At 35.4% G+C, this 22,966-nt stretch overlaps 1 protein-coding gene across 14 annotated transcripts in view; it reads right to left on the bottom strand.

Annotated features, from left to right (window-relative positions):
* Positions 1 to 22,966, bottom strand: part of TSC22D1 (TSC22 domain family member 1) — a 122,535-nt gene that overhangs the window by 90,854 nt on the left and 8,715 nt on the right. The gene's annotated exons all lie outside the window — the stretch shown is intronic.

Here is a 22,966-nt window from a genome sequence, read left to right on the forward strand (position 1 = left end):
TGATACATCAGAGCTATCTCATTTGTTTTCAGTGGACCTATACTGTGGAAACAGGTATGACAAAAGCACTTTTAAAATTATTAAACAATCAACCTCTACCCTTTTCTAATCAATTTTCTTGACAAATTTTTTCATACCTAATAATATTTCAATATAAATCATGAAAATTTAAAGACTCTCAAATGAATGAGAGCTAAGTAAAACTTAACTAAGATACAGTTTAAAATATATTCAGAAACTATAAAGATATGGCTTTCCAAATTTCCTAGTTTTTCTTCATTTTATAAATACTAATCAGTAGCACAGTGATATATCTGATTGAAAATACAGGCAAAAAGGGAGCATTCCATTATGGAAAAAAATTACTCAGTAATTTAAATTTAGAAGCCCACTTCACTTTGAAAATGAGAAACAACTCCCAAGAAATCATTATCTTGCTCAGATTAATAATGGTCTAAATTTACAGTTTCTCCTTACGTAGGAGCTCCAAATCCTTGATTCACCAGGCCCCACAGAATATATAAATTAAAAAGGCAACAAACTTAGTATAAAAAACCCAATGTCCTTGGGTTAAGTAATGTAAGTTAAATAAGAGAGCTGGCTGGAGAAATAGACCCACTTATGAAATTCTCCCAAGTCAGATTACTTTCAAGATATCACTTCTCTATTTTGCCTTAAGTATGCCAAAACTTGTGGATTCAACATATTCATACTCAAAAATGAACTAAACAGATTTCCTTAAACAGGAATTATTTGAATCACTGAGGAGAACTGTATCTCTCTTGCTTCAGGAGTTAATTTATGAAGACTATGGATTGATAATCACTTACACAGAAAAATGTAAAGGCACTTTCAAAATGAGACCATTATTCAAACAAGAAAGAATAGCCTTTGCAAGACTACTACTGATTGAGGCTCACAAGAAAGACACAGTAAGACCTAACGTAATTCAGTTTTAATAGACAGCATTCTTCGATGTGATGTCTCAAGAAGGAAAAAAGAAATTACTCCGCTTCAGGATTTACAGTTCAACCAGTAAAGAAGAAATTACAAACCAAAGCTAAGAAAATCAGCAATCCTGAAATGCAACAGAAGAACTCAAACAAGGAGGCCGAAGGTCTAGTCATCTATCATTTTAGTTTTTTCCATTATTAAAGTTTAAAGATTCTTACTGAATATTAAGTTACAGTCAAATCAGAAACAATCTAAGTATTTTATATATAAATACCACTCTTAAGAAACTCTCCTGAAATGTACAAACTATTTGCAATATTTGTTCTCAATACTAAATTACTAAATAAGCATATAACATAGGTCTAACCATTTCTAATATCAACGAAAAGAGAAAGATTCACCAATCATTTTTAAGCAATGAAATGGAAGGTAACACATTTCTACGAAGACTATGATTTCTATTCTCTTGTGTTACAGAAGACTAATTTGAAGTCTAAATTAGAAATTTACAGACAATTCATAAAACAAAACATCTTAAGGGTCATATGGTGGCTCAGATGGTAAAGCGTCTACCTACAATGCGGGAGACCCAGGTTCAATCCCTGGGTTGGGAAGATCCCCTGGAGGAGGAAATGGCAACCCACTCCAGTACTCTTGCCTGGAAAATCCCATGGACAGAGTAGCCTGGTAGGCTACAGTCCATGGGGTTGCAAAGAGTCGGACACAATTGAGAGACTTCACTTTCACTCTAAACTGGGAACATGACACAGAAATATCTTCTTATCTTTTATCATTAATTCTTACTAGTTCTAAGGCACTTCTGCAAAGAATAAGAATTTCCCACAAATCCCTTCAAATGTCCAGATCAGGCCCAACTGGCATTAAGAAGAAAATGAAAGAACATCCTTAAGAGAAGCAGTGAGTCTTTGCAACTCCGGCCCCTATACACACTTGAGTTAAATAAATTCAGTAAAGGTTTTACAAATGAATGAAGCCCACTGGTCAAAAAACAAGAAGTTAAGGAGAACTTTGTCAAGCAGCTGATGTCTAAAGTTAAGCTTTCTTATCCTAAAGGAAATAAAAATCATCATAAGTATTAGTTTCATGGAGTCTCTTTTTTTTTGGGGGGGGGGGGGGAGGTGTCCATCAGCATCTAGGGTTAATTTCTACGTAAAACTTCACAGGTTTCACCTGAAACTTCATCCTGAGGTGACACAAATTTTAGCTAAATTACAAGACCCATTATAAATTTTCTAATGTTCTTTTGCAGACCAAAAATTAGTAAGAAAACAAACTGGATATTGCCAAAACACCCAATTTCACTTTTAAATTTTAAAAAGTGAGAGATCTTGTCAAAAAAGCAAACAGACAAACAAAGCCCAGCTTCCTTAGAATTAGTTAGCCACAGTATTGTGTTGTATCTGGAGGAAAAGGCTGTATCCCCCATCCAAGCACTAAGGATGCCCGACCCTGCTTAGCTTCCAAGAAAAGGTTATAGCTAAACCACAACCCTGTATATATTATCAAACAGGATACACCTTATAAATACTAAAATAAGGAAGAAAGCCTGGAAATTAAGGAACATAGACCACGGAAAGCAATAACCTAAAAGAGAAGAAAATATAATGAGAATGAAAGAAACCTACTAGATTATTTTAAGAATCTAACCAAATTCCAAGATTTATCAATATATTTTTTTCTTCATCCTTTTGGAAAAGATACTAATCCCAAAATTTGGGGCTCAAGTTACTCTATTAGGTTTAAATATTAAGTATTTGTTAAAAGAGAGAAAAGCAATAGCTAATCCAACTGTGCCTTCAGGTTCTACTAACTATAAGATAGGGAAGTAAAAAAGGTAAAAAAAAGAAAAAAGAAAATATGCAACACATTTTTAGAGCGGTTAATGCACTATAGAATGAAAGATAAAAGGCAATCCTAAAAATATATATCAACTATAAAAAAGTCAAATTCAGAATCAAGCTGCATTTAAAAAGGCAACTTCAGGGTCAAGACAACTAAACACAGAAACATTTAAATTTACCACTGCCTCCTTTAAATGAAAAAGGCTTCTATATTTCAAAAACAGAAAACCTTAGTGAAAGTAATTTTATGTTAAAATTAATGGAATATGATGAGAAACAATATTGACACAGTATTAAAATATCTCCCACAAGACACTTATTATTTACACAGGAAAAAAGTAAATTAATAGTGTAGAAATCAGACAGACACTTCCTTAATCAAATTAACTTTTATCACCACCGGTAACAGGACATGTACCTCCTGATACAATGTACTGATAAGGACATAACATCACTTCAGTGGAATCTTTTCCAAAAATGCTTAATTCTCAATCTGATTAGGAAAGAACATCAGACACACAAGTTAAAAAATAGCCTAACTAGCTAGTACTCTTCAAAAATGTCACAGTTACAAAAGGCAAAGAGAATGAAGAACCAGCCCAGACTGAAGAAGATTAAACAGACATGACAATTAAATACACTGTGAAATTCTAGATAGGATCCTGGACCAAAACAAGGTCATTTAATGGACTATAATCAAAATGCAAATAAACTTACAGATGGTTAGTATTAACTCCTGATTTCTACATTTGTTCTACAAATATTAGCAAAAGCTGGATGAATTCTATGTACTAATTTCTGCAACTTTTGGTAGATAGACCTAAGTTTGCTTTAAAATAAAAATATAAAATAAAACAAAAGGTTCTGAATAATTTGACATAAAGTGCACTCCAATCTTTCTTTAAAAACTAACTCTAGTAGAAATAACAGCATTAATGTTCTGTACTAACATCAGAAAACTAATCAGATGGTGATAGTCTTGCTTAGGCTTTTAATTTTTTTGATAAATAGTTCTATACAAAGAACTCTGATTTGGAAGAAATCAGATTAAAAAAATCTTCTCTTCTATAAACAGAGAAACTGAATTATGTTTATATTAAACTAGCATGGAAATGAACTTTGGACTAAAGCAAGCATATAGGAGTAATTGGCTAAAAAACAAAAAGTCTTCAGATTTTAAATTAACATGTGTAAATTTTTATTCCTGCATAATAAAAAATGCAAGGAACAAAAATTTGTGCTCATTTTCTTAAAAATCTCCATAAGAAAGTATAGTGCCATAAATATCCCTCTTACAATTTTTTTTCCTAAAAATCAAATTATAAAATTCTCAATTAATAAACCTTCACTTGAAAAATCAATTACAAGTAAATATTCATAACCTGTTTGTTTTTTTAACACTTATGGAGAGCTTAGTATACAGCAATATAGTATGCGTTTTATATATATGGCCTCACTCAACCTCACAACTCAATGACATACAATACAATCATCACAAGTTTACTGAGAATATACTAAGGCACAAAGCAGTCAAGTTAACTCATCTAAGATCACAAATCTAGTAAGTTGTAGACTTGGACATTTTGTCTCCAAATCCTGAGTTTTAACTAATTTTATACTTCTCCAAATTATATTATTTTGATTAGCAATATTTGTTTTTAAAATACTTAGAATGTGATAAAATGCTAGAATAAATGCTTTAAGTAGAACTGAAATGTTCTCCTTCTATTTGTTTTGCCATTTCTACCAACCCAGGAAAGTCTGGCAAGGCAAAAAGACATAGAAATAAAGTATAGCAAAACTCAGTATCAGCACCATAAATAACCTAGAAACAGATGTTTCTACAGAACCTGAAAGGCCTCTATCTAAAAGTCTGCTGGAATGGTAATTCGAAATTCTTCTCATCTTGAAAGGATCTTCAAAAAAGCACGATGCAAATTTTAATTTCTAGTTTACATGTCACATGTATCTATTAACCTGCCTAACAAATATATAGGACAGTCTCTTAAATAAAAATCTCATAAAAAGTTCAATGAGTTTAATTATCTTAATGTACTTTAAACCTTGTATTTAATGCATTAAATATAAACATTAAATTAATAAACATTATATTAAGTCATCACTTCTGTTATGAGCAGTGTAAGAATGATGATCTAGCAGTAACAATTGGATTTTATTCTCTATTAAATCAGAGCTCAATTCTGCTACTTAGAGAACAGTCTTTTGTTTGTTAGCATATATAATATTCTGTATGGCTGTAGTAGCTGTCCTAAATTTTAATGTATTTTTAAAATTATTTACAGATGGCTTTCATTATTTCTACTCAAATTCTTCTGTATATAAAAACAAGATCAAAAGAAGGTCATTCCCTTCCTCATTCCAATGAAATCTAATAAAAATCAATATAATATCTCCTTGTGAGTATGATATGAGAAGCACTCAGTAGTTTATACAAGAACAAGATGCTTTCAAATTCCTTATCAACAAAGCGAGGAAGGTTTTTTAAAAGACTGGAGAATTATTTAATTATAAATAACACCTTTAATCTACTCTGGTCTTATATATAACTTGTCTGGACATTGAGCCTGCAGCGACAAAAAGAAGTCATAGATGGCATCCTGAACTTCAAGGCTCATGTCAGTCAGTAAGCCATCAGAAATTAAGAAAGCCCAAGTTTGCCAAATACTCATGAGGTATTTAATACCTACACAGTAATGAAACTATAAACCCGGAAAATAAAGAATGCCTAAGCTGATATGCTATACTAAATTTACATTCTGGAAAAAAAAAAAAACACATTAATCCTGTTATTTTACCAACCATTCACAGCTTTCACAGACAATCCTACTTTCCAAACATTTTGGAAATAAGATTTTATAGACACAATCCAGGTTGTGAAAATGAAAATACTGCCAAAAAAGAAAATGGTGAAATGGTATGAAAGGAAAAGAACATCATCACCATCAAATCAACTTTAGAAATATGATTTGACATAAAAGAGATACATGAAGTTTAGTTAATACCATGTGGGCTATCCACATAACTTTCTAAAGGCCATCACAGATCTTGGATTAAGGCCTTGTAAGTGCCACTATTACCACAACTCAAGTTTTCAATTTTGTCAGTGAGAAAATAACAAATGTGGATATAACTTCTTCAAGAAATAAAATTCTTGTATACTCCTTCACATGTTTAAATAAGGCACTTCTTTAAATTTTATTCAGAATACCAGATTATAGTGTTTGAGTTGGAAAATCTTTTTCCATTCTTCCTTCAAAATTTGAATCAAGTCTCTGATAAATACAGCTAGTACTTTAAAAATTCTGACTTCCTGCTGTTTTATGGTGGTCTGTCATCAAAGTTATTCCCAAAAAAGCCAGAAATACCTTAATCTACCAATACATCTTCAAGAACATCTCCAATATCCATTCTTTTCACCACTTTGATCAATCTTTTAGTCTCCAAAAGACTTCCATTATTCTCAGAATCTGACATCCTTTTTGGTACCACTTTCTTATTCCACTGCTGAAATAAATGTTTAACACATGAAATAGATAAATGGGAGTGCAAATGTTTAATCAAATGTTTAATTGGGTCCTTTACTTCGTTAGCAATGTGAAGTTTTAACTCTAAAACATAAGAAAAACAAAGTAAAGTAAGTAAAATGTCCTATGTTTTACTAACTGAAGCACAGAACGAATTCTGATTAGCGTCCCTATCTCTGGTTTATGGAGTTAACTAGTTCTTTCTCTCTTATTTACAGATTTCCCCTAGGAATATGCTAACTCATATGAGGCCCATCCCTAAGGTCTGCAAACCATTTACAATGACAGGGCCAATTAAATGAGGCTGCAAATGTAAGAGTGCTGTACTTCTCACAATATGTTCTTCGACTTCTGCCAGATGGTATATATACTTGGTATATACTTTCACATGACAACAATTATACTTTTATTTCTAATATAAATCAAATACTTAAGGGAAAACAGGGTGGTATAGCAGAAAAAGAACCGCTCACGTAGAATAATAAATGAAGGGATGGGATGCACTTGAAGCCTGCCATCACTTAGCTATACAACCCAGAATATTCCTCACATGTAAAATGAAACAGATCAACATTTCCCAAAGTATGTTCCAAAAAACACAGGGTCTATAAGACACTAATAGGTGCTATATGTTCAAATGAGTTGGAGTCAAGAAATAAAACTGTCTTCCTTCTGCAGAATTTCTCAGTCTTCGATAAATTAAAATACAATGTCAGTCTCCAAGATGTTTATAGCAAAAAGCATTCTCCCCCAAATTCCAGGGCTCTAGAACATTTTTCTTTTTACTTGAAGAACCAGCATTCCCAAAACATTAGTTTTGAAACTTTTAAACTAGATTTCAAAATCCAGTTCAACAAATCTCTGAAACTTAGAAACCAGGTACTGAGTCATTATCTCATTTAAAATAAACTGATTAATTCCATTCATTCTAAGCAGATAAGTCTTCAATTCCATATGGGACTGAGTATGGAACAGATGGTCTTCAGGGCATTACGCCTGTCTAAAACAATCTTTACAGCAAAAAAGTTTCAGAACCATTTGATTAGGGAAATGGTTTCATTTTTGGAGTATCAACAATCTGCTACATGACACTACATTCCTTCTACATATTCCCTGCCCCCATTAAGAGGGAAGTGTGCTTTTAACAACTTTTATTTCCATGAGTTCCAGAATTCTGAAGCACTTCTCCAATAGTCAAGCTACAGTCCAAGCATCCTGGGATTCAGCAAAAGAATTAATCGCAATGCTTTCATTATATGTAATAAATTCACTTTTCTCTTATGTATCTGGAATGGTGATACTAGATATACATTGTTCTTAAGAGAATTGAGAAGGTATTCACTCCTCCTGCATGCATTAATTCTCTAATGGAGCTCCAGGTGAGAAAGGCTACCACCAAAAATATCACAAAGGTGCAGCATCACTTGTTTCTAAGGCTGTAGTATGGAGAAAGTCTCTAAACACGTAGACAAGTTTGTAATTTCAATTTACAGTAGGTAGGAAAGGAATCATTCTTGTTTGGCACAGAAAGAGTAGCAGCTACCGTTTACCGAACAAAGAAGTGAACTTCCTGCACTACATTATCTCCTTTACCCTCCCATTAACAGTGCAAGGGTGGCTGGCACTCCCACTTAACAGGTAAAAAATTGGGCTTACAGGTACATTTACAAAGGTCAGACAATGAAGAGATAGCATAAACAAGATTAGACACCTGATCTGAGGCCAAGGATAATGCTCATTAAACTCCACCTCATTATGCTCTATGCTCATTAGTCTACAGCCTAGATTAATCAACCTGTGTGAACAGAAAAGCTGTCATGCACATCACACACAGAATAACTAAGCATAATTTAACGTGGAATAATTCAGAAGACATACAAGATTTTAGGATATTTCGTCAGGGTACAAGACAAAACTGTTTAAGACCAAAATCATGTCTTTTCCCCTTTGCATCCTTAGTATGTTTGCTCAGTGTGAACATACGTGTATAACAAGCATTTAATAAATATTTCTTATATAAATAAATCATCACAAATATCAAGAAAGAACAGAAATATGATAAATATAATCAAGAAAGAACAGAAATATGATAAATATAAAAAGCCTTCTGGGCTAACAGACAATTGCTTAAATTGCTTAGATAATTTTTCTAAAACACTTTATACAGCTATCACCAGATCCTCCTCTTGCCTGACCATCCCTTTTATTGGCCTTTCTATTTGTTTTTACCCCCCTTTTCATGTTTGGAACCTCTACCTCAACCATTCGTATTAACTGCATTTGTATTAATTGCATTTAAGTCACATATTCATAACACAACCAGGTTTTTGTTAAGCCAATGTGTTCACTCTTTTTTTTTTTTTGCATATGGATCAATTTCTTAATAAGCTAACTGAAGCTATTGGCAGATTCTCATGAGCTAAGAATCTGAATGTAGTTAAGAGACATACCTAAACTTTTATATAAAGAAAAAACAAAGTGAGTCTCTTAGCCTATCCATTTCAGAAGGGTAACCTCACTGATAATTTTCTCTTTTTCAATGTGATTGCCTCAAGAATTGGGAAGAGTGGCAAATTTAGGCTCTTGAAAGCATATCAGTAAGCAAAATGTCTAGAAATGCAATCAACTGTACAAGATGTGAAAATTACTGACTTTTAGCAGCTTTGGCTATTTCATATTACTGGAAAGTGAAATTATGGAACATGTGAATAAGATTTGTACTATGTTACTATTAAATTATAAATTACTACTATATCCTTTAAGATATATCTTTACTGTTAACTATGATTTAAAAAAACTCCAATTGTTTTCTATAGTTCCACTGTTTATAAGTGAATCAGGAAAATATAAAAATTAAGGAAAGCAGCTTTATTATAAGACCTTTGAATTAAAAGAATAACTAATGCAACTGTCTAAGATTTAAAAATAATACTCTTCTAGGTTAATAAGCAAAAAAGACTAGGTAAATCTTGCTTTTCAACTTAATATAAAAATGTTCACATAAATTAGTAATTTTTTATTCCAATAATAATCATGCAATGTGAAAATAAGCTGTCACTGTACAAAATTAAAGATCTGAGTCACAATGTGCTATTATGATTGAATTGATGAGAGTTTTCTATTTTGAAAAGTACTATAATTTGATCACGTGAAACAAACAAAAAATAATCCAAAGTATCAAGAGCTTATAAGCTTGTTTTTAAAGCTCAATGAGATCAATACAAGGCTACCAATCTGACCTATTAAAATGTTTGTCATAAAACTATCTCTATATCAGTTTATTTTTTAGAAATTGGATTCCACTTAATTTTCTAATTAAAGGCTTATTCTTTAGCAAAAACTTGGAAAACTTAACTAATTTTGAGTAGAAAATGCTTTTAAATGTATTAAGAAAAAAAGAATGAAATTAAGATTGAGAGGATCATCATTTGGAACACCAGTCACTGTACACTCGATAATGAAGAACCAACAGGAAGTGTTCAAGGCCAAAGAGCTCCATACTCATATGCTAAAGACTGCTTTTTCTGTGGCCTGCATTTGTGCTTTTTTCAAATTTTAAACTTTTTATTAGTGAAAGTGAAGTCACACAGTTGTGTCCAACTCTTTGTGACTCCATGAACTGCAGGCCACCAGGTTCCTCCGTCCATGTGATTCTCCAGGCAAGAGTACTGGAGTAGGTTGCCATTTCCTTCTCCAGGGGATCTTCCCAACCCAGGGATCGAACCCAGGTCTCCTGCACTGCAGGCGGACTCTTTATCATCTAAGCCACCAGGGAAGCCCTTTTATTAGTATAGCTAATTAACAATGTTGTGGTAGTTTCCAGTGAACAGCAAAGGGATTCAGCCATATATATACATGAATCCATTCTCTTCCAAACACCCCTCCCATCCAGGCTGGCACATCACATTGAGTTCCATGTGCTATACAATAGGTCCTTGTTGGTCATCCATTTTAAATACAGCAGTGTGTACATGACCTTCCCAAACTCCCTATCTCTCTCTTCCCCCAGGCAATCATAAGCTCCTTTTCTAAGTCTGGGTCTCTTTGTTTTGTAAATAAGTTCATTTGTATCAATTCTTTTTAGATTCCAGGCATAAGGGATGTCATAGGATATTTGTCCTTCTCTGACTTACTTCACTCATTATGACACTCCCTAGGTCCAAAGTAGTATCAAGTATCAATACTACTGGCCCTCCCCATCTGTGGATCCCACATCCTCGGATTCAACCAACCAGAGAATGGCTGAATCCATGGACGTGGAACCCACAAATACGGAGAGCCAGAGTGGTATAAGCTCTGGAATCAAATCACCTAATGGAATACTAGCTCCATCACTTGGTAGTTACGTCACCAACTTCCTTGACAATATTTTACCAATAGTAGTATGTCAGCCAATAATATAGTGAAATAAATTTTAGAATCATCTGTCATACAATCCTCAGGTCCCCTATGAATTTATCATCAACCTTATACAAATTTATTAAAAAAAAAAAAGTTAAAGAAGTTGCTACTTTCAATATTATTTACCTTCAGTAAATATTAAACATACTTGATTCTGGGGCTTCCTAGGTGGCTCTAGTGGTAATGAACCCACCTGCCAATGCCAGAGACATGGGTTTGATCCCTGGACGGGGAGATTCCCTGGAGGAGGAAACGGCAACCCACTCCAATAATTCTTGCCTAGAGAATCCCATGGAGAGAGGAGCCTGGCGGGCTACAGCCCTCAGGGTCGCGGAGCTGGACACGACTGAAGCAGCTGAGCACACAGGCAAGTGCGCTTGCTCCTGAAAGGACTGGGACGAGGGGTGTGCGCATTCGGCTCACTCACACTGCTGCAGGGCAGGAACAAGGCGGGTCAGTAAGGCAGTATCCTCCACTGAAAAGTAAGATTTAAAAAAGGACTGGGATGAAGTCTAATATTTGGTTTATTACTATGGGATTCAAGAATGGAGGCAGAAAACTAGTTAAGATACATAGCTTGGACTCAACCTACACCTCCTCATTCTAGATCTACCCTTCCTCCCTGGAATCTCAAAACAGGTATAAATTCCTAATAAGATATATATCCAGTTGTACAAACATAAATCCTGATGTCACATAGGAGAATAACTGGTAGATACGTTTGATAGATTCCAAAAGAAGAGAATAACACAATGAAACTGAAGAACAGCTTGGTAATCGGTGAAATCCCTTATTTTAAGATTCTATGGTATCATGGGATATCCACCAAAGACAAAAGATAAGGCTCTGTGCTTGACTCTGGAAGAGAAGTTAAGATCAACTGTAAGTGATCAAGCCTTTTAAAACAGGACGAGAAGGAAAGACTCAGACATGTGATGGCTCATTAGCACCTGATCAGCAGACACCACTGGAGCCAAAACCAGAGATTTACTCAATTGACCTCGTCACCTTGAACCCCAAACAATACAGTTGAAGAAACAAAAATCAACCAAAAAAGGTTAACTACAAAGTAGCATTTTTTTCCAAAATAAATTTAATAAGGTAAGTTTCACTGAATCAGTTCAGTTGCTCAGTCGTGTCTGACTCTTTGTGACCCTATGGACTGCGGACGCCAGGCTTCCCTGTCCATCACCAACTCCTGGAGTTTACTCAAACTCATGTCCATTGAGTCAATGATGCCATCCAACCATCTCCTCCTCTGTTGTCCCCTTTTCTCCTCCTGCCTTGAATCTTTCCCAGCATCAGGGTCTTTTCCAAAGAGTCAGTTCTTCACATCAGGTGCCCAAAGTATTGGGAGTTTCAGTTTGAGCATCACTCCTTCCAATACCATCTCTCATAAGTAAATTTTAAAACAGGAGAGTATTTCCCTCAATAAAGAATCTTAGTCATTGTTGAAAATACCACAATAAAAAGGACACAACCAAGAAAACAAAACTACATTAAAAGCATAAGCAATATTTCCTTATGAAAGTGGTTGGATTATCCATTTCTAAAAAAGAGATTTATAACATCTAAAATGAGAAATCAGCTTTGATGCAATTATTTGATTCACTGCATTGAAAAGATAATAAAAATATTTCAAAGAAAAAACTGAGGGGGAATATTATAACAAAATATCCAAATAAGTAGGTATCTACACAATACCTTAAACTGATAGGTAACTGACATGCCATTTATTCATCAGTAACTGACATGCCATTTATTCATCAATAATTTCACTAATATAAATATAAAATTATATAAAAATATATACAGTATATGATATATATATTATAATATATAAATTAATATAAAATATAAAAATCATTGATAATTACTTAAATCTTAGCATGTATTAGGGACTTTTTAGTACTGAAAATATTCTCTGTAATATCTGTCTGTAGAGGCCTAACATTTATTTATAACACATTATGAATTTCTTACAGAAGACTCTTACTAGGAAAATGTAAAGCACTTCCCTTATTTGAGAATGGGGAAAAAAAGCAACATAAAGCAGTATATTAATTAGTTCACGGTTAAAATGATACAATGGTGGCAGATACAACTAAAAATACCATCTCTTTATACTTATCCATAGCTCAGTAATTAACACCATTTGGGATTCATTCAGGTTCATGCTTCCTTAAAATAATTTACAAAACATAACCTAACTTCCAACTAGTAAACATTCAATACCGTATCAAACTTCTCTGGGGTTTTATTAAAATTTCCAACTCCGACTTTGCTGTCAGGTTATGAACTGCTACTTTCTTACTGTCATCCTACATGCCTAAGAGTCCCATTTTCCCCTTCCCCTCCCCTCATCTCCTTTAAGATGATACAGCTAGTAAAAGTCCAAAAAAGGACCAGAGATACTATGCAAAAAGAGGAAACAAATAAAACAAAAAAACCCACATAGCTTTATTTTGTGATGGCAATTTCAAGCAGTTTCGGAAGCCAGAGCTGTGTTCTGAAGGATTAAGTTACCCACTCTGGATAAGTGGAGTGTTACCGTGTGTGGACTGGGTCCTTACCTTCTTAGCTTTCCCAATGAGGCCAAGGTCACTGGTTCAAACCATTATCTCAGATTGCAACCACAAAGAGAATGTGCCTCCCTCTTCACCAGTGATGGAAAGGGAATTACTGAACTTCTCATACCCCATTAAGAAAGGAAGCAACGAGACAGCCAAAGTAAGGATGTGTTTCCTAAAACACAGCACTGATCACGCCACTACATACACACAAGAAGGGCCCTCCATTCCAAGTCCAATTAAGTCTAAACTTGGCAATCCTGCCTTTAAGGTTTTTCAAAGTTAGCCTCATCTGCCATGTTCTTGTATACAGACACTATGTCCTACCAACTTAGACTATGTCTTGTGTTCTTTTCTATAAAACACTCTCCATACCGTGAACCTTTTGGGGATGTTTTCTCTGCTAACGTGACATATTACAACCCCCACAGCTATCAAACCCCTCTCAAAAGCAGGCGATCTTTACCTTCTGTCTCTCACTACTGCTTTAGCAGTATCGCTCATGACACACCACATTCTACCTTGTCATACTCTCCCATTTACTGACTTTCTACCTCAAGTCCTTCCCGAAAATGTTTCCAGAAACTTGAAAAAACAGATGTAAATATTACAAGATAAAATAAATGGGTGAAAAAACTGACACAAAGAACCAAAAACAGGAGAAGAGTAATATATGTTGAATCTGTTACCTATTATCTCTTTCGTGTGTGTGTGTGTGTGTGTGTGTGTGTGTGTGTGTGTGTGTGTGTGTGTGTGTGTGTGTGTGTGTGTGTGTGTGTGTGTGTGTGTGTATACTTACTCTTAAATTCAACTGCAGGCTCTCCTTAAGGATATAAATCAGTGCTATGTATATACACAGTAAATTACATCCTTTCAAATATCCAGGAGATTCTGTAATCTAAGGACAATTTCAAAGCGTCCTTTTAAAAAAGCATATTCCTTTGTATGTGTACCCACACATATATGTGTATATTCTCAAATTTTTGAAATGGCAAACAAAAATGAAAAAAGGCACCAACATATAAAGGAATAAGTTCTGTGGCACTTTAGATGTCAATAAAACAATCAAATTATAATTACTGTCAATGATAGCCTTAATGTTTTTCTCATTTTAAATAAATCTATACCATTTCCTTTTGGTAGAGACCTAGGAGTGCTCAGGGCATAGGAAGAAATAATTCCATCTCCTTCCAGTACCTGGAAGAAACTGGCAATGGACTCTGGCTAGTACGCAAAGAAAGCACCTACGATCAATAATGTAAAGAACCCATCCTAAATATTTAGTTCACAGTTACTTGGATTTCCTTTCACTACTAAATATATTTAGGACACATCTGCTTTGGATTACAGACACAGATAAAACCTATAGAGACACTAAACTGCCAAAATCATACCTGAAGGTTAGAACCACTTATTCTTCAGACTTTTAAAACTGCAGCTATAAATCAATAGCTTTTCTGGAAAATCAGGGTTGTCTTTTTCCTTTTTGACATAAAAGAAATGAAACATTGTTTTGAGGGAGAAGCTAGAAAAGTGAATGCAGTATTTTCATAAGTTGAGAAATTTGCTAACCAAAGGATTCCTGAACTGAATCATCTTACAATGAAAACCACAATCCCCCTAATTTCCTCCATTCGTTAAATAATAATAGAAAAACATAACTTCCTAACTTGTCCTTCCTATTCCAAGTATATCCCCACTTCAATCCAAATTACAAATTCCTTTTATACTAATTTTCCTTGAACATCAGTTAACAAGTGTTGAAGACAAAAATCACTCCCTAATTTAATCTTCAGTCACTTCCTATCACCACCTTAGACATCTATTAAGAGCAACTGTTGCCTAACTGCTGCCCAGAATATTTTATTTCATGCCATTTTCATTATTAGCATTCTCCTGCCTGAAACATTCTCCTTCAACTCAAGATTTCTGAAAAGTCAGTTCAAACAACAATTGCTTTCCTAACCTACCAAAGGTCAATTATATCCCACTTGTAAACTCTGAATGTAGTATCCTTTGTCATTTTGGAGGCTGGCATTCCAGTTAAAGCCTAAGAAACATTTTGTAGCACTGTGTCAGGAATTCACATAGCCTCTTTGAACTTGTTCCTCTACCTATATGCCAAAAGTTGAATGTGATCAAGATTTCCAGCTCAAAATTTCTGATTTTTCAACTTCATATTTCATTCTATTTAAAACTATTACTTCAGTTCAATCAGTTGTGTCGGACTCTGTGCCCCATGGACTGCAGCTCGCCAGGCCTCCCTGTCTATCACCAACTCCCAGAGCTTGCTCAAATTCATCGTCTATTAAGTCCATGATGCCACCCAACCATCTCATCCTCTGTCGTCCCCTTCTCCTCCTGCCTACAATCTTTCCCAGCATCAGGGTTTTTTCTAATGAGTCAGTTCTTCACATTAAGTGGACAAAGTATTGGAGTTTCAGCTTTAGCATCAGTCTTTCCAATGAATATTCAGGACAGATTTCCTCTAGGATGGACTGTTTGGATCTCCATGCAGTCCAAGGGACTCTCAAGAGTCTTCTCCAACACCACAGTTCAAAGGTATCAATTCTTGTGGCACTCAGCTTTCTTTATGGTCCAACTCTCACATCTATACATGACTACTGGAAAAACCATAGCTTTGACTAGACTGACCTTTGTTGGCAAAATATGTCTCTGCTTTTTAATATGCTGTCTAGGTTGGTCATAGCTTTCCTTCCAAGGAGCAAGTGTCTTTTTTAATTTCATGGCTGCAGTCACCATCTGCAGTGATTTTGGAGGCCAAGAAAATAAAGTCTCTTCATTGTTTCCACTGTTTCTCCATTTTTTGCCATAGAGTGATGGGACCAGATGCCATGATCTTAAGTTTTTTGAATGTTGAGTTTTAAGCCAGCTTTTTCACTCTCCTCTTTCACTTTCATCAAGAGGCTTAATTCTTCTTCACTTTCTGCCATAGAGTGGTATTATCTGCATGTCTGAGGTTATTGATATTTCTCCTAGCAATCTTGATTCCAGCTTGTGCTTCATCCAGCCCTGCATTTTGCATGATATACTCTACATAGAAGTTAAATAAGCAGGGTGACAATATACAGCCTTGTACTCTGTTTCCAATTGGGAGCCAGTCTGTTGTTCCATGTCTGGTTCTATTGCTTCTTGACCTGCATACACATTTCTCAGGAGGTAGGTAAGGTGGTCTGGTATTCCCATCTCTTGAAGAATTTTCCACGGTTTGTTGTGATCTACATAGTCAAAGGCTTTGGCGTAATCAATAAAGCAGAAGCAGATGTTTTTCTGGAATTCTCTTGCTTTTTTGATGATCCAACAGATGCTGGCAATTTGATCTCTGGTTCCTATTCCTTTTCTAAATCCAGCTTGAACATCTGAAAGTTCATGGTTCACATACTATTGAAGCCTGGCTTGGAGAATTTTGAGCATTACTTTGTTAGCATGTGAGATGAGTGCAATTGTATGGTAGTTTGAACATTCTTCGGCATTGCCCTTCTTTGGGATTGAAACGGACTGACCTTTTCCAGTTCTGTGGCCACTGCTGAGTTTTCCAAATTTGCTGGCATATTGAGTGCAGCACTTTAACAGCATCATCTTTTAGGATTTGAAATTGTTCTTCAGCTCTTATAATTTCCCCATGTATATGTAGCATACACTGCTTGAGAACAAGAACCATGATAGATTACATCTTTGCCTACAGCACTACTAGATATAATGATTTACACCTAGTGTGTGCTTAGTCACTCAATCGAGTCTGTCTCTTTGTTATCCCATGGACTGCAGCCCACCAGGCTCCCACTGTCCATGGGATTCTCCAGGCAAAAATACTGCAGTGGGTAGCCATTCCCTTCTCCAGGGTATCTTTCCAACCCAGGGATCGAACCTGGGTTTCCTGCATTGCAGGCAGATTGTTTACCGTCCAAGCCACCAGGGAAGCCCTTACAGCGAGTACCTACTCAATAAATATACCCATATGGTAGGCCAGTGAGGGGCAAACCATTTACTATAACAGGGACAGTAACGTATCTGAGAAGAACTGAGCCTTACTCCTGTCTATCAAAACAGCTATGCAATCACGGTAACACGATAGCGAAGTATTTGGCAGTAATTATATGGCTTTCCTGGACAACTGTGGGGGTTGTTTCTGCCACACGTCTGCACTCACGTATTCAACAAATATTTCAGAACACGTGATGAGCCAGGTTCTACTGTAGAGCAGTAGAAATATAGAGGTAAAAACAGATGGGTAACATCTTTGCTCTCAAGGTGCTCACATTCTATAACACAACCATAGGAGTAGCAGCCCCACCCAAACTTCCAAGATCAAAAGGAGTATCTACGGGTCTGAGGAAATAAGGAGCATCTACAGTTCTCAGTGCCTTCCACTGCACGTAAGCTGAGTGAGGAAATACCACCAGAACACCGTGGTTCGGATCGTATGCTACAGAGACAGTGGAGCACAAAAGTCATTAAGAGCACCAACTCCAGACTCAGTCTGCCTGGAGCTATGTCCCAGCTCCCACTTACTAGCCAGGTGACCTTGAATAAATTATTTAATCATTCTATCCCTCAATTTCCTTATCTGCAAAATGTGGGTAACAAAGGTTGTTCGGAGAATTCACAAGTTGATAACATGGAAAGCGCTTAGAATTTGCAGAAAACAAGTACTATAATTTTTGCCTACTCCTACTATGACTATTACTACTACTACTACTATTATTAAATTGTTGCAATCTGTCCATGAACAAGCTAAAAGCAGCATATATGATACATAGTAGGAACTCAGTATTTTATTACTTACTGAAGGAATAAATGAACCCAAGATTCAGTGTCTTCCTCTGTGAAAACTGCACAACTTTAAGACTGCTGTGACTCAAAGGCACATAATCTATCTCAAATGGTTTTATTAAACCCTTGCCCCACAAAAAGAATACAAGAATAAGGTTTTATTACTGTCACCACTAGAAATACATCATACCTATATGATAGCAAAAATGTAATGCTAGATATTATTTCAACTGTACATCTATATGTTGTTTGACCAACTAGTCAATATACGGGGCTTGCTGACATGGAGATATACACTAACCCTAATAACCAAAGAAATTAGGTAAGTAGGACAGCTGAGAGAGAATGAAGTCTCATCAACAGTGAGCAATTTTATAATCAATCCATCTACAATGACTGAAAAAGAGAATTCTCAGCCACATACACTAAGCACCAGGAGCCCCTCGCCTAGGCAGTGATTCAGTATTATAAAAATACCTGGGCTGCCTGGAAAAACAAGATGCTACTGCATCTGTCTTATCTCCAGGAAGTTCAGAGCACCCTTTACTCTATGGGTCCATGGATGGGAAAAGGCAATACCACTCACCACGATCTAATCCTTAATAAAATCAAGCCACAGCAAATCTCCCCAGTCAATACAAGTACAGTTTTAAGCCACGCAGCCAGGTTTAACACTGGTATGTCCACAAAAGGATATGAAAACCTTTAAAGACTCTCAAAACTAGACTCTGATGATCACTACAACAGATTCTGTATTTTCCTTCTGTTTTTACTAACCCCAACCTTAAAAGGCCTCATCTCTTAATACTTTTTTACTCCCATTTAATATCCATATATAATCAATTAAATTTATTGCTAATTCTAATCACCACCATGTCTTTTTCATGGTTCTTTGCCCTTAATAGAAACCATAACTTGCTAGTTTAGTAACAAGTAACTACAGTGACCATAAGCAAAACAGAGTGGTTAGGAATTTTAAACAAGTAATTAACTCAATGCTTACTACACTAACAAAGGAAACTCTTAATACAAACAAGTGGCATTTTGCCAGTTAAATGTTTATATTTTAAACAGCTGAAACTGCAAAGAACTTTCAAGGTAATACTTGGATCATTTATGCTAAATCATTTATGTTAAAGAGCTGAACCAATCAAAAGGAGATAAAGAAAAATACTGACACAATTTAGAAATAAATGGGTTTAAGGTGCAAAACTCGTCATAAACATACATAAACAAAACATTATGTGCAAAAATAAACAAGAGATGCTTATTAAAAGCAGCAAGTAAGCATTTCTTTTTTGCTCATGAACACAGCAAAAAGTAATCAATAATTCTCAATCAACTCTCTCTCAGTCAACCCTACTAAAGAGAAAACAGTGTTATCACATGATGTATAAAGAACTTATTTACCTTTCAAATATGTCATAATAGTGTTTTTAAAAAGAAGTTGTCCTTATGCCAACATTAAATTTTTTTTCTTCACTTATTCATTAAGCAGATTTTTACTGAGTACCTACTGTCAGATACCAACATATACTTTGTATATATAGTAGCGAACCAAAAACCTCTGTTTGTGAAGCTTAAAATCAAACAGATAATCACACACACACATTAATTACAAGCTGTACTAAGCACTATGAAGTAACAAGGTGATCTTAAACAATGTTAACAAAGAACCTAAGTTTAGACTAGTGTATCAGAGAAGGCCTCTCAAGGTGACAGTGAGGCTTTGGGGAGGAAAGATGACATAGAACATGTTCTGGCTAAAAGAACAGCCCAAGCCAAAGCCTGGAGGAGACAGCAAGAAAGCATGACAACCTGAGGATCTGAAAGGAAGCAGATGGGACTCAAAAAATGAGGGGAAGTAGCATATGAACCCAGAAGGGAGCAAAAGCAAGATGCAATCACCTTAAAAGACACGGAAAGGCTTTAGGGATTTGGGACAAGTGACTGACTGAAACAGATTTCCATTTTAAGAATATCATTCTGACTACAAGACATAAAATCAGAGAAAGGCAAGAATGTATGCAGAAAGTTGGTGAAGAAGCAACTGCAGTACTTTTAAGAGTTGAGTATGTTATCTTAGGCTAGAGTTGTGGCAACAGAGACAGTGAAAGAAAAGATAAATTCAAGATATATTTAGGAAGTAATGGTCAGAATGTAGAGGGTGAGGAAAAGGAAACTATCAAGAAATGACTCAGGCTCCTAAAGTGAAAAACTAGAATGAGAAATAACATTTATTAAAATGAGGATGACTAATAAAGAAATTTGAGAGGTCAAGTAATGAGGAGGTTAAGGTTATGATCTGTTGAGACTGAGAGGCTGTGAGAACACAAGTAGTGATAACATGAAGGCAAAGGACCACATCAGTCTAAAGCTAAGGAGAGAAGTGTGGTCTAGCGATATGCATTCAGAAGTTGAGAGCATACAGATCGTATCTGAAGCCACAGAACAGCCAACTACCTCGGGGAAAGGGAGAAGATGGGAAGAGGACACAAATCCAAAGAACTCCAACGATGACTCTGACAGAAGAGCTGAACTGAAAGTAAAAGAGAGTGGGTGCTTCAAGGAAGGAAAACAAAGCTCAACTAGACCTAATGAGGCTGAAAGGTCCAGCAAGATTTTCAGGTCTAGCTGATAGGTAAGGAAGAAGTGAAGGGTTGGGGAAAGCGGGACCTTTGAATATATGCAAGCCTAGGAAAAATGTCAACCTGGAATCCAAAACTCAATATAGACAGATCATTCTTTTAAAATAATATAAACATCCTTTATCATTTTTCCCCTTATGTCATTTCTTTTAATAAGCCACTAAAGCATATTCGTACCGTGACATAGTGAACCCTAAAGACACAGTGACACAGCAAAAATCAACCACCATGGTTCAGATAATGCTGTACCAGAACAGGGCATGCTCTGCAGTTTCATATTTTTAAATTGAAGTTTCTAAACAAGAAATAAAATCTATCTGCTTTGCAATACTGAAGCCAATGTTACAAACACAGAATTTAGGAAATTAAAATGGTTTTCCTGAAAAGATAATTTTCATACAATTTTCCCACCAAAATGTTAAAACTAATTCATCTAACATTTGTCTGTCTACTGTATTTTCCAGGTACATCACTCTTATGACTCTGCCCACTTTTTTCGTCATCAAAGGGTCATAGGTAAACGTTGACATGTTCTAGGGCAATCCCATCATTTGTACTAAGACACAATTGAAGCCTGCCTTCTTTCAGGTTTTCAGCCACTCTAACACTCCTTAGGGGCTTACCTCACGTTGGCTTTATGAGCAGTAGAAACAGCACCAGATTCTGAATTGGAAAACCGACTTTTAATCCTTGCTCTGCTTTACTGTTATGTGTGTAACCTTACAACAACTCACTCGGTTTCTCTAATAAACCAAATAAGCTTCTGTTTATGCACCAGTATATTGGAAAAAACTTAATGCACAAAGTTGTTTAGTGATTAAATGCGATAGTAAGTATTAACTGAATCTAATCCTAACATTTTAAATCACTTCTGTGAACTGAAATACCAAGTTATATGCCATTCTTATTTCTGCTGAATATAAGCCAAGCAATTCCACTCAAAATTTATGTACTAATTACAGATCAAATCTTGGAGCATGAATCATTAAAATTAGCATCCTTCTTCATATTTAATAACATAGCATTCTACAACTGAAATAGATGTGTAATGTTAAACACATTTATTTTACACTCCTTTCCTAAAACCTCACAAAAATGACAGAAAAGGAATTTTTAAGATATAAAAAGCCATGAGCCCACAAAAATTGAGAGAATGGGTGAAAAGACAATAGCAACAAAAATTTGGAAGCTGGAAAACAGATGGTTGAGTGACAAATGACTTAGCAAACACTAGGAAATCAAATCTTTAGCAAACAGTGGGGAAAGCCAAGAACAAACCCAATTTAAACTGTAAAATCCCCAAAAGACTCAGGAATTGGCAGTACCACATACATCTGAAGTGGGATGTGGGGGAGAAAGAGTGCTAAAATAAGAAAAGATTGTTTAAAAGTCTGTTTAAGAAGCAACCATCCCCACAGATACTAACCACCCCTCCCCAACCCCAACAAAAAACTGAAAATATATTGTCTAGTGAATATAAAACACAAGATCCTGGGACTGAGAAAATGAGGCACAGCAATATGCAGGAGAACATACTGAAAACAAGCTGAGTGAGTGAAGAAACACGTATGGGGATGCCCGGACAGGTTACCATACAGTGAAGCTAACAAAACCTCTCAGAATTTCAAATCAGCATTCAACTCCCCTACTCTCACACACAACCACCATCTAAGAAAAGGCTGTAACACAAAAGATAAAGACCAAACAAATAAAAACTAAGAGAGTAAAAATGGAGGACACAGATCACACATGGAGAAGAAACCTTAATGAATAAAAAAACACTTTTATACTAAGCTAAGAGAAAGTATGATTGCTACTAGAACAGGATAGATACTATTCAAAAGGACCAAAGACAAAAGCTCTTGAAAATTAAATATATGATAATAGATGAAAACTCAACAGCAGTAGAGCAAAAAGAAAAAGATGGAAAATAGGAAAGAAAATATGAGAAAATTAGAAGATTGGTCAAGAAGGTCTATTATCTCAATAAAAGGAATCTGAGAAAGAAAAGAGAAATTGGAAGAAATAACCAACAACCTCACTCAAGAAAAAGTCCCAAAACTAAAAAGCGTTTCCAGACTGAAAGGGCACACCAAGTATTCAGCACCCTGAATGAAAAGAAATCCAAAAAAGGAACCCTCACTGTTAAATTTCAGAACACTAAAAACAGACACATTCTTAAAAGCTTTCAG

This window comes from Cervus elaphus, chromosome 30 (genome assembly GCF_910594005.1).
Source record: "Cervus elaphus chromosome 30, mCerEla1.1, whole genome shotgun sequence".
NCBI lineage: Eukaryota > Metazoa > Chordata > Mammalia > Artiodactyla > Cervidae > Cervus > Cervus elaphus.